Below are 14499 nucleotides of genomic sequence, written 5' to 3'. Positions count from 1 at the left end.
AGTGCACACACACGGGAAGGCTGAAAGCTAAGGGTGGAGTAGAGATATTTAGAAAAACCCTCCAGCATCCAGCCGCCACACCAAGCGCAAGGTCACACTAGAGGAATCTGAAGCCACTGGTTCACTAGTTACACTGAAGGTAACTATAGCAACAAAATCCCCTTCTCAGTTCCTGACCGGATTGACTCACCCTCCCTGCCCCACTAATAACCTAATTTTAAAAATGTGTAAATGTGGCGGGGTGCAGTGGCTCATGCCTGTAATCCCAGCACTTTGGGAGGCTGGGGCAGGTGGATCACCTGAGGTCAGGAGTTTGAGACCAGCCTGGACAACATGATGAAACCCTGTCTCTACTGAAAATACAAAAATTAGTCGGGCACGGTGGTGGTACAAGTCTGTAATCACAGCTACTCGGGAGGCTGAGGCATGAGAATCACTTGAACCCGGGAGGCAGAGGTTGCAGTGAGCCGAGATTGCGCCATTGCATTCCAGCCAGGGTGACAGAGCAAGACTCTGTCTCAAAAAAAAAAAAAAAAAAACTGTATCCATTTTCAGGCACAAGTACTATTTATCTTCATCTTTATTCTACACACACTGTCCAGCAGTCAGTTAAAAAAAAAAAAAAAAAAAAATTACAAGATATACACATAAGAAAAAAAAGCCTGATTAAAGATGAATAAACCAATTTATCTATTTTTATTTTTAATTTTTAAAAAATTTCAATAGCTTTTGAGGTACAGGTGGTTTTGGGCTAATGGAAGAATTATATGGTGGTGAGTTCTGAGATTTTAGTGCACCCATCACCTGAGTAGTGTACATTGAACCCAATATGTAGTTTTTTTGTCCCACAACCGCTTCTTACTCTCCCTGTTCAGAGGCTCCATAGTGCAGTATATCATTCTGTATGCCTTTGTGTCCTCATAGCTTAGCTCCCACTTATAAGTGAGAACATACCATGTTTGATTTTCCATTTCTGAGTTACTTCATTTAGAATAATAGCCTCCAATTTCATCCAAGTTGTTGGAGGTATTATTTTGTTCCTTTTTTTTTTTTTTTTTTTTTTTGAGACGGAGTCTTGCTCTGTTGCCCAGGCTAGAGTGCAGTGGCGTGATCTTGGCTCACTGCAACCTCCACCTCCTGGGTTCAAACGATTCTCTTGCCTCAGCCTCCCGAGTAGCTGGGATTACAGGCGCCTGCCACTGTGCCCGGCTAATTTTTGTATTTTTTAGTAGAGATGGGGTTTCACCATCTTGGCCAGGCTGGTCTCGAACTCCTGACCTCATGATCCACCTGCCTCGGCCTCCCAAAGTGCTGGGATTACAGGCATGAGCCACTGCGCCCGGCCTATTTTGTTCCTTTTTATGGCTGAGTAGTATTCTATGGTGTATACCACATTTTCTTTATTCACTCATTAGTCGATGGGCACTTAGGTTGGTTCCATATCTTTGCAATTGTGAATTGGGCTGCAATAAACATACATGTACTTTTTTTTTCATATAATGACTTATTTTCCTTTGGGTAGATACCCTGGAGTGGGATTGCTGGATCAAATGGTAGATCTACTTTTAGATCTACATTTCTTTAAGAAATCTCCATACTGTTTTCCATAGAGGTTGTAATAATTTACATTCCCAGCAGCAGTGTATAAGCATTCCCTTTTCACTACTTCCACACCAACATCTATTTTTTTGACTTTTTAATAATGACCATTCTGGCAGAAGTAAGGTGATATCTCATTTTGGTATTAATTTGCATTCCCCTGATGATTACTGATGTTGAGCATTTTTTCATATGTTTGTTGGCCACTTGTATATCTTCTTTTGAGAAATATTATTCATATTTTTGCCCACTTTTTGATGGGGCTATTTTTTTTTCTTGCTGACTTGTTTGAGTTCCTTGCAGATTCTGGATACTAGTCCTTTCTCGGATACACAGTGTGCAAATATTTTCTCCTAATCTGTGGGTTATCTGTTTACTCTGCTGATTATTTTTTGTGCTGTGCAGAGGCTTTTAAATTTAATCAGGTCTCATTTATTTATTTTTGTTTTTGTTGCAGTTGCTTTTGGGGTTTTAGTTATAAATTCTTTGCCTAAGCCAATGTCCAGAAGAGTTTTTTTAAGGTTACCTTCTAGGATTTTTATGGTTTTGAGTCTTAGATTTAAGTCTTTGATTCACCTTGAGTTAATTTTTGTATAATGTGAGCAATAGGGATCCAGTTTCATTCTTCTAAATGTGGCTAGCCAGTTTTCCCAGCACCTTTTATTAAATAGGGTATCCTTTCTCCAATTTATGTTTTTGTATGCTTTGTTGAAGATCAGTTGGCTGTAAATATTTGGCTTCATTTCTAGGTCCTCTGTTCTGTTGCATTTGCCTAAGTGTCTGCTTTTATACCAGTACCACGCTGTTTTGGTAACTATAGCCTTGTAGTATAACTTGAAGTCTGGTAATGGGATGCCTCCAGATTTGTTCTTTTTGTTTAAGATTGTTTTGACTATTCTGGCTCTTTTTTGTTCCATATGAATTTTAGGATTGTTTTTCTAATTCTGTGAAAAATGATATTGGTATTTTGATGAAATTGCATGGAATCTGTAGATTGCTTTGGGCAGTATGTTCATTTTCACAAGACTGATTCTTCCAACCCACAAACATGGGATGTGTTTCCATTTGTGTCATCTATGATTTCTTCCAACAGTGTTTTGTAGTTCTCCTTGCAGGTACCTTTCATCTCCTTGGTTAGGTATATTCCTAGGTTTTTTTGTTTGTTTGTTTGTTTGTTTGTTTTTGCAGCTGTTGTAAAAGGGATTGAGTTCTGGATTTGATTCTTAGCTTGGCCATTGTTGGTGTATAACAGCGCTACTGATTTGTGTACACTGATTTGGTAATCTGAGACTTTACTGAATTAATTTATCAAATCTAGGAGTCTTTTGGAGAAGTCTTTAGGGCTTTCTAGGTATATGATAATACCATCGTGAACAGTTACAGTTTGACTTCCTCTTTTCCAATTTGGTTGCCCTATATTTCTTCCTCCTGTCTGATTGCTCTGGCCAGGACTTGCAGTAATATGTTGAATAGAAGTGGTGAAAGTGGGCATCCTTGTCTTGTTCCAGCTCTCAGGGGGAATGCTTTCAACCTTTTCTTATTCAATATGGTTTTGGCTGTGGATTTGTCATATATGGCTTTTATTAATTTGAGTACTTTATTAATTTGAAAATTTATTAAGTACTTTCTACGCCTAGTTTGTTGAGGGTTTTTTAAATCATAAAGTGATGCTGAATTTTATCAAATCCTTTTTCTGCATCTACTGAGATGATAATATAGTTTTTGTTTTTAATTCTATTTATGTGATGTATTACATTTATTGACTTGCATATGTAAAACTATCCCTGCATCCCTGGGATGAAACCAACTTGATGAGAGTGTATTGTCTTTTTGATGTGCTGTTGGATTCAGTTAGCTAGTGTTTTATTGAGATTTTTGCATGTGTGTTCATCAGGAATATTGGTCTGGAGTTTTCTTTTTTTGTTATGTCCTTTCCTGGTTTTGGTATCAGGGTGATACTAACTTCATAGAATGATTTAAAGAGGATTCCCTCTTTCTCATTCTTTTGGAATAGTTTCAGTAGTATTAGTACCAACGCTTCTTTGAATGTCTGGTAGAATTCAGCTATGAATCCATTTGGCCCTGGGATTTTTTTTCTTGGCATTTTAAAAAACATTCTGATTCAATCTCATTGCTTGTTATTGGTCTGTTCAGGGTTTCTGTTTCTTCCTGATCTAATCTAGGAGGGTTGTATGCTTCTAGGAATTTATCCATTACCTCTAGGTTTTCTGTTTTGTGTGCATAGAGGTGTTCAGAGTAGTCTCCAATAACATTTTGTATTTCTTTAGTGCTGGTTGTATATCTCCAGTTCCATTTCTAATTGAGCCTATTTGAATCTTCTCTCTTCTTTTCTTGGTTAATCTAGCTAATGGTCTATCAATTTTGTTTATCTTTTCAAAGAATCAGCTTTTTGTTTCATTGATCTTTTGTATTTTTTTGATTTCCATTTCATTTAGTTCTGCTCTCATCTTTATTTCTTTTCTTCTTCTTCTTCCTCCTCCTCCTCCTCCTCTTCTTCTTCTTTTTCTCCTTCTTCTTCTTCTTCTTCTCCTTCTCCTTCTCCTTCTCCTCCTTCTCCTTCTCCTTCTCCTTCTTCTTCTTCTCTTCTTCTACTTCATTTTTTGAGACAGAGTCTCACTCTGTCATTCAGGCTGCCAAGCAGTGGCATGGTCTTGGTTCACTGCAACCTCCACTTCCTGGGTTCAAGTGATTCTCGTGCCTCAGCCTCCAGATTAGCTAGGATTACAGGCACCCCTCATCATGCCTGGCTAATTTTTGTATTTTTAGTAGATATGGGATTTCACCATGTTGGCCAGGCTGGTCTCGAACTCCTGACTTCAAGTGACCTGCCGTCCTCGGCCTCACCAAAGTGCTGGGACTGCAGGTGTGAGCCACTGTGTCCAGCCTAACTGTGTTTTTTTAAAATTTCTTTTTCCCCCCTTAAGGATGTGACTTAAATGTTTATAGTTTATTGTAGCCTAATTCAGGGGTGAAGGCTCTGTATGCTTTCAGGGGTGCTTTCAGGGGTGAAGGCTCTGTATGAGTTCCTTGGTTGTAGAGTCTTTGGAAGATGGCTTTTTCAGATGCTGGTTGTAGTAGCACTGTGCTCAGTGTGTGAGCAAGTTCACTGTCTCCCATAGGATTGGAATGACAGAGGTCTCTTGAAGCTTATCTCATTCCCCCATATTATGCACTTCTTTCTTTATTTATTTTTCCCCAAGTATTTTATTTACTGGGTTGAATAGTCCAGGCTTCAGACCAAAAGGGGAGCTAGCCATGGGTGAAAACCAGCTGTGGTAAAGCAGGTGGGTAAATGCAATAACCAATAATGGACAGAGGTCCCTGCCTTGACAGAGGTGGCTGGGGGAACTCTCAGTGAAACATGCTGAGGTCTTATCAGAAGGCAGGACTGGAGCCACCTCAGCTCTTCTGCCAGGCTAGCAGGAGAGCTATCCACCTCCCAGACATACTCTTGATCCAGTGTTCTGGCTATTTAGAGCAGATAGGCACCTCTACTCATCTGCAGGAATGTTGATGTTCCAAGTAGAGAGGAATTGTGACTCTGTCTCTCGTGCAAGCCTGCACCTGGAGGGTGCTCCTCCAGTAGGGATGCAGTCACCCTGAAGTGTTCCAGAGAGGCTGTCTAGAGGTGCACCCACACTGAGTTCCCATGGGAAAAGCCCCAGCTGTGTTTGCAGTGGTGAATGAGGTGGAAAAGAAATCCCCCTCTCCAAGGCCTTTCACAAACACCAGCACTGCCTGACTTGTAGGAGGAGAGCTACAGATTTTCCCTGCTGATCCCAGCACTGCAATTGTGCCTCTGCTGAAGGAAACTTCCCACCAGCAGAAAGACCCGAGACTCAAGTCTTGCCACCTGGGTTCTTTTGTCCCACAGGGTGTTCCCTTGATGGGGTGCACTCCCCCGCTTCCTTTAGGAGTGGGAGGCCCTGAAAGCCAGACTACTGTGAATGCTGTTACTCCCCTGAGTCTAGCCACCCAATGTGGCTGCCACACTGCAGCCTGGTGCTAGGGAATATCTGCAAGGGATCCAGAATTGTGACCTGCCCTCAAGTCTCCCAGCAGCAGGTACCAGCACCAGCTCTAATAGGAGTGGCAGAGGAGTGACATAGACTCAGAGATTCCTTGGTTATAGAAAGTCTTCATGTATTGGCTTCCTCAAATGCCCATTTGGGTAGTAATAAATAGGTCACATGGGCAGATTCAGGACCTCCTGGTTAGCCAGAGTGGTGCAGGCAATGATGATGGCTGGGGTCACACACAAGTTTTCTCCTTCCTGGGCACAGTGTTATTCTACCTGCAGATGCTGTAATGGACTGTGTGAGTTGGCCTCCAGCCAGGAAGTGATGCTTGCCAAAGAGCACCAGCTATAGCAGAAGTGATGGAATTTGTGCTTGCCTTATGCTACCCAGGGCTGGTACTTTGGATTATCAGGCAATGGGTGGGGCCATAAAGCTCTGAAAAGTTTCTGTTCTTTGTGCTCCTAAAAGTTTCTGTCTTTCATGCTAAGCTACCAGGGCAGGTGGTGGGCAAAGCAGGTGGGGGCTGGGTCAGGCAGGTGCATGTTTTGACTCTTCACATGTGGTGCTAGCAGTGGCCCCTGTGGGAGTTGTGGGGGTGGTTCTTTGGCCATTGGGATAATGTTCCAGAGAGGAGCATAACTGCCTCTGCTGCACAGGAGAGTTCACGCAGGGAGTGGGGAGTAACCGGCAGCAGTAAGCCCCACCCAGCTCCCGTGCACTTGGCAAGGCAGATCTCTTACCTGCAGATTCTGCTAGCAGCAGCCAGCTAAGTTCCTGGCCATCTATGCTTAGAACTCAAAACTTCCTTGGATCATAAGCCTTCCCCTGTGGAGACAAGAACCACGGCTTTCAGGCCATGCCCCTCCCAGTCTACCTGCACAGCCAGGGCACCCAGCTCATTTGCTCATGGCTGCAGCACACTTCCCATTTGCTCCTGGGTTCTGGCCAAGGGAGTTCTTCCCCACTCAAAGTTATATCGTGAAATTCAGTTGGAAGCTTCTTTTAATTAACTCAGGCAATGGCTGCTGCCTGAGTAAGTTGGCAGACTTTTGTGAGGTCTCCTGTGTGGCAGAATAAGGAATGGCTTCCCTTGGTCCATGCTGGAGACTGGGAGTGCGTGCAAAGTTCTTCCTGCTGCCATTTGTGCTTTAATATTCCTCTCCACTCTCAAAATCAGTTCCAGTGTTGGTTAAGGCCTTTCCCTGTGGCCTAGATTACCAGGTCTCCTGGTAGGGGTATATATCCTGGAGGCAGTCACTCCCCTTCTCACACTCTGGGGACTTACAGGGTTTTTTTGTTTGTTTGTTTGTTTGTTTTAACGTGGCTGGTGTCATAGGCTGCAGCCTGCTACTTTAAAAAAATAATCTGTGGGCCAGGTGTGGTGGCTTATGCCTGTAATCCCAGCAGTTTGGGAGCCCAAGGCAGGTGGATCACTTGAGGTCAGGAGTTTGAGACCAGCCTGGCCAACATGGTGAAACCAGTCTCTACTAAAAATACAAAAATTAACTGGTGGTGATGCATGTCTGTAGTCCCACCTACTCGGAAGGCTGAGGCAGGAGAATCGCTTGAACCCAGGAGGCGGAGGTTGCAGTGAACTGAGATTGTGCCACTCCACTCCAGCCTGGGTGACAGAGTGAGACTCCATCTCAAAAAAATAAAATAAAATAAAATAAAATAAAAATAATCTGTGGATTTTAGTTTTCCTGTTTAGTTCCTGCAGTGTTTCTTGGAAGTAAAGTCACAGTGTGAATATCTACAGGCTATTTTGTCTTTCCAAGTGGGAGTGGCATGTGAACACTGCCTCTGATCTGTCATCTTGGAGAATAAAAGCAATCCTAAAGACTACCTAGATGTTGAGACTATCTGGGAACTTAAAATAATTATGATTAATATGTTAAAGGCTCCATTGAAAAATGGAAACAACATGTATGAATAGACGGATTTCAGTAGAGAGATAAAATATATGAAAGAGTCAAATTTAATTGATAGAAATAAAAAACAAGGTAACAGATATGAATTATGTCAATGAGCAGTTCAGGAGACTTTACATTGCTGAGGAAAGAATATATGAACCTGAAGACAGGTCGTTAAAAATTATGCAAACCAAAACACAAAGAGAAAAAAAAGTAAAAACCCCAGAGCACCCAAAAGCTATGAGACAATATCGAATGGTCTAACATAAGTGTAATTAGAATACCAGAAGGAGAAGAGAGAAACAGTGAGGTAGAAGACATAAACTATATTACTCACCCCATTTTTTCTTCTTAAAGCTAACCACTTATCCTAAAGTGAGTGTGTATTACTTCCATCCTGTTTTAATACTTTTTAGTATAGCTAAATGTGCCACCAAATATGTGTATAGGTTCAGACCTGAACGGATTTCAAACAATGGAGTTGCTTTTGTTTTTAAATGTATATAAATGGCATCATGTATCCTTTTTGTAATTTATTTTTTAAATTAAAAATTAACATTCATTAATTTTTACTGGATAGTATCCCATTATATAGTTTACTTATTTTACTGGATAGTATACCATTATATAGTTTACTTATTCCCCAAATCATAGAAAAACTGGTTTATTTTAGTTTCTACTATTATAAAATTATATATATAATATAATAATATATTATATATAATATATATATAATATATATTGTATATATTGTATATTATTATATTATATTATATATAATATATAATATATTATCTGTGGCTGGCCTTTTATTTTTGTTATCAGCTCCTTTTTTATACAGATAATAGAATTTTAATTTGTAAAATTTAACAATTGTTCTTTTTGTGTTTTTGCTGCCTTATGAAGTGCTTTTTTACTGTAATATCATAAAATTACATTTTCCTCTATTTTCTTCCCAAAGTGCTAGAAATGTTGTTTTTCACATTTGCAAGTTGTTATATGTGAGATAGGGTCTCATTTATCATTTTCTTCATGAAACCAATTGTCCTGGTACTATATTTTCAATTGCGTTTTCTTTCCCCAGTGTTTTCAAATGCCACTGTTGTCTAGTTTCAAGTTGCCACTTATATGTGGGTGGGTCTGTTTTTAGGCTTCTTATTCTGTTCTCTTGGCCTGTTTTTCTGTCTTGGTGCCTCTTCTATTTTCTTCACTTAACATTATTTCATAGGAATATATGAGGAAATTTAGAGGTGGCCAACAGTGTCTGGACCACTGAGAGAACAGCTGTAAGACTAGAGTGTTTATTTTTCTTCCTTTTTGGGCTTTATTTTTAATTGAAAAATGATAATTGTGTATGTTTGTAGGGTATAATGTGATATGTCGATACATGTATGCGTTGTGGAATGAGCAAATCAGGCTAATTTTGAGGAGTTTTGATTCCTGATGAGCTTACTGGGCATAGACTGGAGAACCAGAGACTACTCCAAAACCCTCTGGATCGCCACTCTCATTAAATATGATGAGCAAGCCACATGGCTGGTGCTGTGAGTGTGATGATAGGCTTTGGGGAAAAGGAAAGGGGAACTTCAGCCTGTTCTCGTCCCACATACTTTCACCTGAAAGTTTATATGAATTATTGAAATTCTTACCATAGCTTAGATTATTAAAAATTAAACCTTCTGATGGAAGAGGCAACATACTTACATACCAGAGTGGGGAATTGTTTTAAAGAAACACAAATGTTCCCCACTTTTTTCTCATATGGTAATAAAAAGTGAAGGTGGAAGAAATCTTTGACATCATCTAGTACGGGTCGCCTAGATGGAATTTTAAGAAGAAGTTTGTTATACTGATGTACTATGTTCTTATGACAGTTGTGGAAGAAGAGCAAGAGTCATCTTAAGTCAGAAGAAAGTGATTTCACTAATACTCCCTGGCTAGCTTGACATTTGTCTTCTAAAGTTGGAGGGTCTAGGGCAGCTCTATGACTCATACCTGAAAAGTCTAAAATCAGGAGGCCATGGTTGGAGCTGTTCCTGCCTGGCAGCAGAGTGACAGGTGATGGCTGTATCCTGAGCTACACTTTCACTAATAATGGGCAAAGATGCCTGTTTTTAGAGCTGTGGAAAGGAAGATTTGAACTGGAATAAATTTATATTATTCATATTACTTTGGACTAGTCCCAAATTGTGTAAATATTAGGTTATTTGCGATTTTATGCAGGAATAGGGAAGAAACTGCAGAGAAAGTTTGAAGGGGTGGGGAGAAATAATAAAGTTAGTTTTTTTTTTCTTATACTCCTTTGGGTCCTGCTTAATGAAAACACTAGTTAAATATGAATCTTCAGGTCAGGTGCAATTGTTCACACCTGTGATCCCAGCACTTTGGGAGGCCAAGGTGGGTGGATCACCTGAGACCAGGAGTTCGAGACAAGACTGGCCAACACAGTGAAAATCCGTCTCTATTAAAAATACAAAAATTAGCCAGGCATGGTGGCACGCACCTGTAATCCCAGCTGCTCAGGAGGCTGAGGCAGGAGAATGGCTTGAACCCAGGAGGTGGAGGTCCCAGTGAGCAGAGATCCTGCCACTGCACTCCAGCCTGGGCAACAGAGCGAGATTCCATCTCAAAAAAAAATATATATATATATATGTATATGTGTGTGTATATATATGCATATGTGTGTATGTACATATATATATGAATCTTCAGATTGGGGAATAACAAGTCACAACTAAGATAAAATAAACATTTAGGTAAAGTCACAAAGAGAATATATTTTTTAAATTCCTGCCTGCCCCTCCCAACCCCTCCAAGAATATCATGTGACTCTAAATGTGTGATATTCTGAGGGTCCAACATCACCTGTGTGATATTCTGGGCAAAAATGAATAACCCGAATCTAATAAAGAAATATCAGACAAACAAAATGAGAAACATTGTATTTAAAAATTTGGGGGAAAGGAGTATAATAAAACTGTCCATGTAATAAAAGACAAAAGCTACATAAATAGTCCAGATTCAGGAAGGCTTAAAATATATAACAACTAAATGCAATGCCTGAGAAGAGATTGGATTGTGTACTTGAGGTGGGGAGATGGAGGAAGAATGTGATAAAGGACATTACCAGGCCAACTGAAGAAACCAGGAGAAGAATGGAAGATTAATAAAAATGTATCACTGTTAAATTTATTAAAATTGATAACTGAGCTGAGGGTTATACAGGAGAGTGTCTGTACTCTTAGGAAATGCACACTGAAGTATTTAGGGGTAAAGAACACAGTATGCATACCATATCCTCAAGTGGTTCAGAAATTTTTTTTTTTTTTTTTTTGAGATAGAGTCTTGCTCTTGTCGCCCAGGCTGGAGTGTAGTGGTGCTATCTAGGCTCACTGCAACCTCTGCCTCCCGGATTCAAGTGATTCTCCTGCCTCAGCCTCCCGAGTAGCTGTGATTACAGGCTCTGGCCACCATGCCCCACTAATTTTTTGTGTTTTTAGTAGAGACGGGGTTTCGCCGTGTTAGTCAGGCAGGTCGTGAACTCCTGACCTCAAATGATCCATCTGCCTCAGCCTCCCAAAGTGATGGTATTATAGTCATGAGCCACCGTGCCCAGCTGCAGAACTAAAACATTTTAATATCCTAATATTTTCTTTGTAATTCATGCATGTTAAAATTTTAAGATTATTTTTATTTTTAAATTTGTGTTATTATTTATTTATTTATTTATTTATTTATTTATTTAGAGACAGGGTCTTGATCTGTTGCCCAGGCTGGAGTGCAGTGGTGAGATTTTGGCTCACTGCAGCCTGTAAGGCTTAAGAGATCCTCCTGCCTCAGCCTCCTGAGTAGCTGGGACTACAGGTGTGCACCACCACACCTAGCTAATTTTTGTATTTTTTTTTTTTTTTGTAGAGATGGGGTTTTGTCATGTTGTTTACACTGGTCTCAAACTCCTGGGCTCAAACCATCTGCCCACCTCAGCCTCCCAAAGTGCTGGGTTTATAAGCATGAGCCACCAAGCCCATTCTAAAATTTAAGATAAGAACAAAAAATCTATAACTTCTTAAATGGTTAAGGGAAAATAGAGGGAATAAAGAAAACAAGATACCCTCCCTTTTCCAAAAAAGGGTGAGGAAACGAAAAGCATAAAAGCAGAAATATATAAAATAAATAGTGAAAATATGTTTCACTATATTGCCAATCACAGGGAATATAAGTATGTATAAAAGAGAAAACCATATAGAAGTCAAAACAAACTAATCAGATCTATATGTATCAACACAAAAAAGTCTCAGACACATTGTACTGCGTTTATAAAATAAGATGCAAAAGGATATCATACTAAGGGACCCGTTTGTAAATTTAAAAAATGACATAAAACAACATTGTATATTGTTTATAGATACAAATATATGTAGCAAAATTATAGATGCAAGAATACACACCAACTTAATGATAGTGTTTATTTCTGGAGATGAGAGAGGGCAGGAATGGGAGAAAGAGATGAGGGCAAATTTTTTTTTTTTTGAGACAAGGTTTCACACCGTCGCCCCGGCTGGAGTGCAGTGGCACAATCTTAGCTCCCTGCAACCTCCACCTCCCAGGTTCAAGTGATTCTTGTGCCTCAGCCTCTCAAGTAACTGGAATTACAGGTGTGTGCCACCACTCCTGACTAATTTTTGTATTTTTTTTTTAAGTGAAGACAGGGTTTCACCATGTTGGCCAGGCTGATCTCGAACTCCCAGCCTCAAGTGATCTGCCTGCCTCGGCCTCCATAACTGCTGGGATTATAGGAATGAGCCACTGCACCCGGCCTATGAGAGTGATCTTAACTGTATCTGCAATTTTTTCCATAAAAAACAAAAAATAACAATTCTGAAACAACACTTAACTAAAAGTTAATGTGTTACCTCTGGGTTGACCACAAATGGGTGCCTGTTATATTTATTTCTGGATTTTTCTGTGCATTTAAATTATTTGATAATTAAATCTCTGTATTTTCTATTTCTTAATTACATTTCTCTAAGGACACAGAGATGATGCAGTCCTGCTCTCACAGGTGCTGGCTGAGGTGCTTATTAAAATACAGCTTCTAAAAATAGTGCCAGAACTATATTGGGTGTGGGGGTGAGGGTAAGGCAGCTGAGTCCTCACCTGTCATAGCAGGAAGACAATGGGTAATGTCTGATGCTGGTTATTTGTGGGCCTAGGGTCGCTCCAAGTTTCATGCTCTTCCCTGCTCCGCTGAATCCAGTGGACTGCACTGTCCAGGCTTTCTTCCTAGCTGGCTTTCGGGTTCAGCCAGTGGGAGGCTCTGTGGGAAGATGGGAGGGTGGGATTCAACAGAGGTCAGGGTAGCTCTTCCCAGCTCTCTTCCTGCTTTGGCATGCTATGTCTGACTGTAGCTGCATCCTAGGTACAGCTCTTACTCACTGGGCTCTGATAAGTGTTTCCTTCCCTTGTCTCAATAGGCCCTGGAAGCGGGGAGGGTAGTAATAGCTTCTCACCATTGCTAGTCTCTAGGTGTCCTACCATACCTTGTTTGTTACCTTATCCAGTCCAGAAACTCTGTGAATAGTCCCTTCATTAAAGCCTTTTCATTTTAACCATCTGGGATGACACAAGAAACACTGTGAAAGGTAAAAATTGCTTTTGTTTGTTTGTTTCAGAACTCCTTTGCTGTGGATGAGAAGATTGACTAGGTGACTTGCTCCAAGTTCAAAGCCTGTTTGCATGAAACAACAACGACTTGTCTTTGTTTTGTTCTGTTTTGTTATTTTGAGACAGGATCTTGCTCTGTCGCTCAGGTTGGAGGGCAGTGGTGCAATCATGGCTCACTGTAACCTCTACCTCCTGGGCTCAGATGATTCTCCCGCCTCAGGCGCCTGAGTAGCTGGGACCACAGGTGCATGCTATCACACCCAGCTAGCATCTTTAAATGATTTTTGTAGTGATGGGATCTCCCTATGCTGCCCAGGCTGGTCTTGAACTCCTGAGCCCAAGCAATCCTCCTGCCTTGGCCTTCCAAAGTGCTGAGGTTACAGGTGTGAGCCACCGCACCTGGTCACAACTTGATTTGAGAGTATATGGTTGACATCTTGATGAAAAGGGATATGGCTGGCCAGGCATGGTGGCTCACACCTGTAATCCCAGCACATTGGAAGGCCAAGGTGGGCAGATCACGAGGTCAGGAGTTCAAGACCAACCTGGCCAACGTGGCCAAACCCCATCTCTACTAAACACTGAAAAATTAGCCGGGTGTGGTGGGGGGTGCCTGTAGTCCCAGCTACTCAGGAGGTTGAGGCAGGAGAATCGCTTGAACCCGGGAGGTGGAGGTTGCAGTGAGCCGAGATCGTGCCACTGCACTGCAGCCTGGGTGACAGAGAGAGACTCCATCTTAAAAAAAAAAAAAAAAAAGGGTTGGGGGTATGGCTGATACACACAGAAAGATCTACTCTCCTAAGACCTTGTGCCCCAAGAATTTTATGACTTCTTGGATGGTATCAATTGTGTTTTATGATTTATTTATTCATTTACTTGATAAGTTTTGATCGAGTGCTGCTCTGTACCAAGAACTGTGTCAAGAAATGGGGACACACTGTTGTACAAGAGGAAGTCCTCATGTGCCAGGAGTTTACAGTAGACAGGGGAAGACACACAAACCCATTATGAAGAAATATGGTAAATGCGAGGGGAATGGAAGCAGAGGTGCTCTGGAGTACTCAGGAGAGTTATTCAGTCCACCCTTGTACTGGCAGGGATAGTCTCCCAAAAGAAAGGACATCTAACCTGAGAGCTGAAGAATAAATACTAGTTAGCCACGTTAAGGAGGATGGGTAGATGGGAGGGAGTGAGTTTTAGTTTTAAGGCATTCTAGGTAGAGAGAAAAGCAATTTGGGCAAATCTGGTAGGCGATAAAAATCATTTGGGAAACTGAAAGTCAG

The 14499-nt window shown here is 40.9% G+C and overlaps 1 long non-coding RNA gene across 1 annotated transcript in view; it reads right to left on the bottom strand.

Annotated features, from left to right (window-relative positions):
- LOC129050182 (uncharacterized) overlaps positions 1 to 14499 on the bottom strand; it is a 45204-nt gene that overhangs the window by 28629 nt on the left and 2076 nt on the right. The window contains exons 3-4 of the long non-coding RNA XR_008513735.1: positions 12710 to 12869; positions 6380 to 6464 (exon numbers count right to left, since the gene is read on the bottom strand). This is a non-coding gene — a long non-coding RNA (uncharacterized LOC129050182). The remainder of the gene's footprint in view (positions 1 to 6379; positions 6465 to 12709; positions 12870 to 14499) is intronic.

Source organism: Pongo abelii, chromosome 16 (assembly GCF_028885655.2).
Source record: "Pongo abelii isolate AG06213 chromosome 16, NHGRI_mPonAbe1-v2.0_pri, whole genome shotgun sequence".
NCBI lineage: Eukaryota > Metazoa > Chordata > Mammalia > Primates > Hominidae > Pongo > Pongo abelii.
The sequence above is the reverse complement of the archived record's forward strand: the minus strand, read 5'-3'. Positions and strand labels throughout refer to the sequence as shown.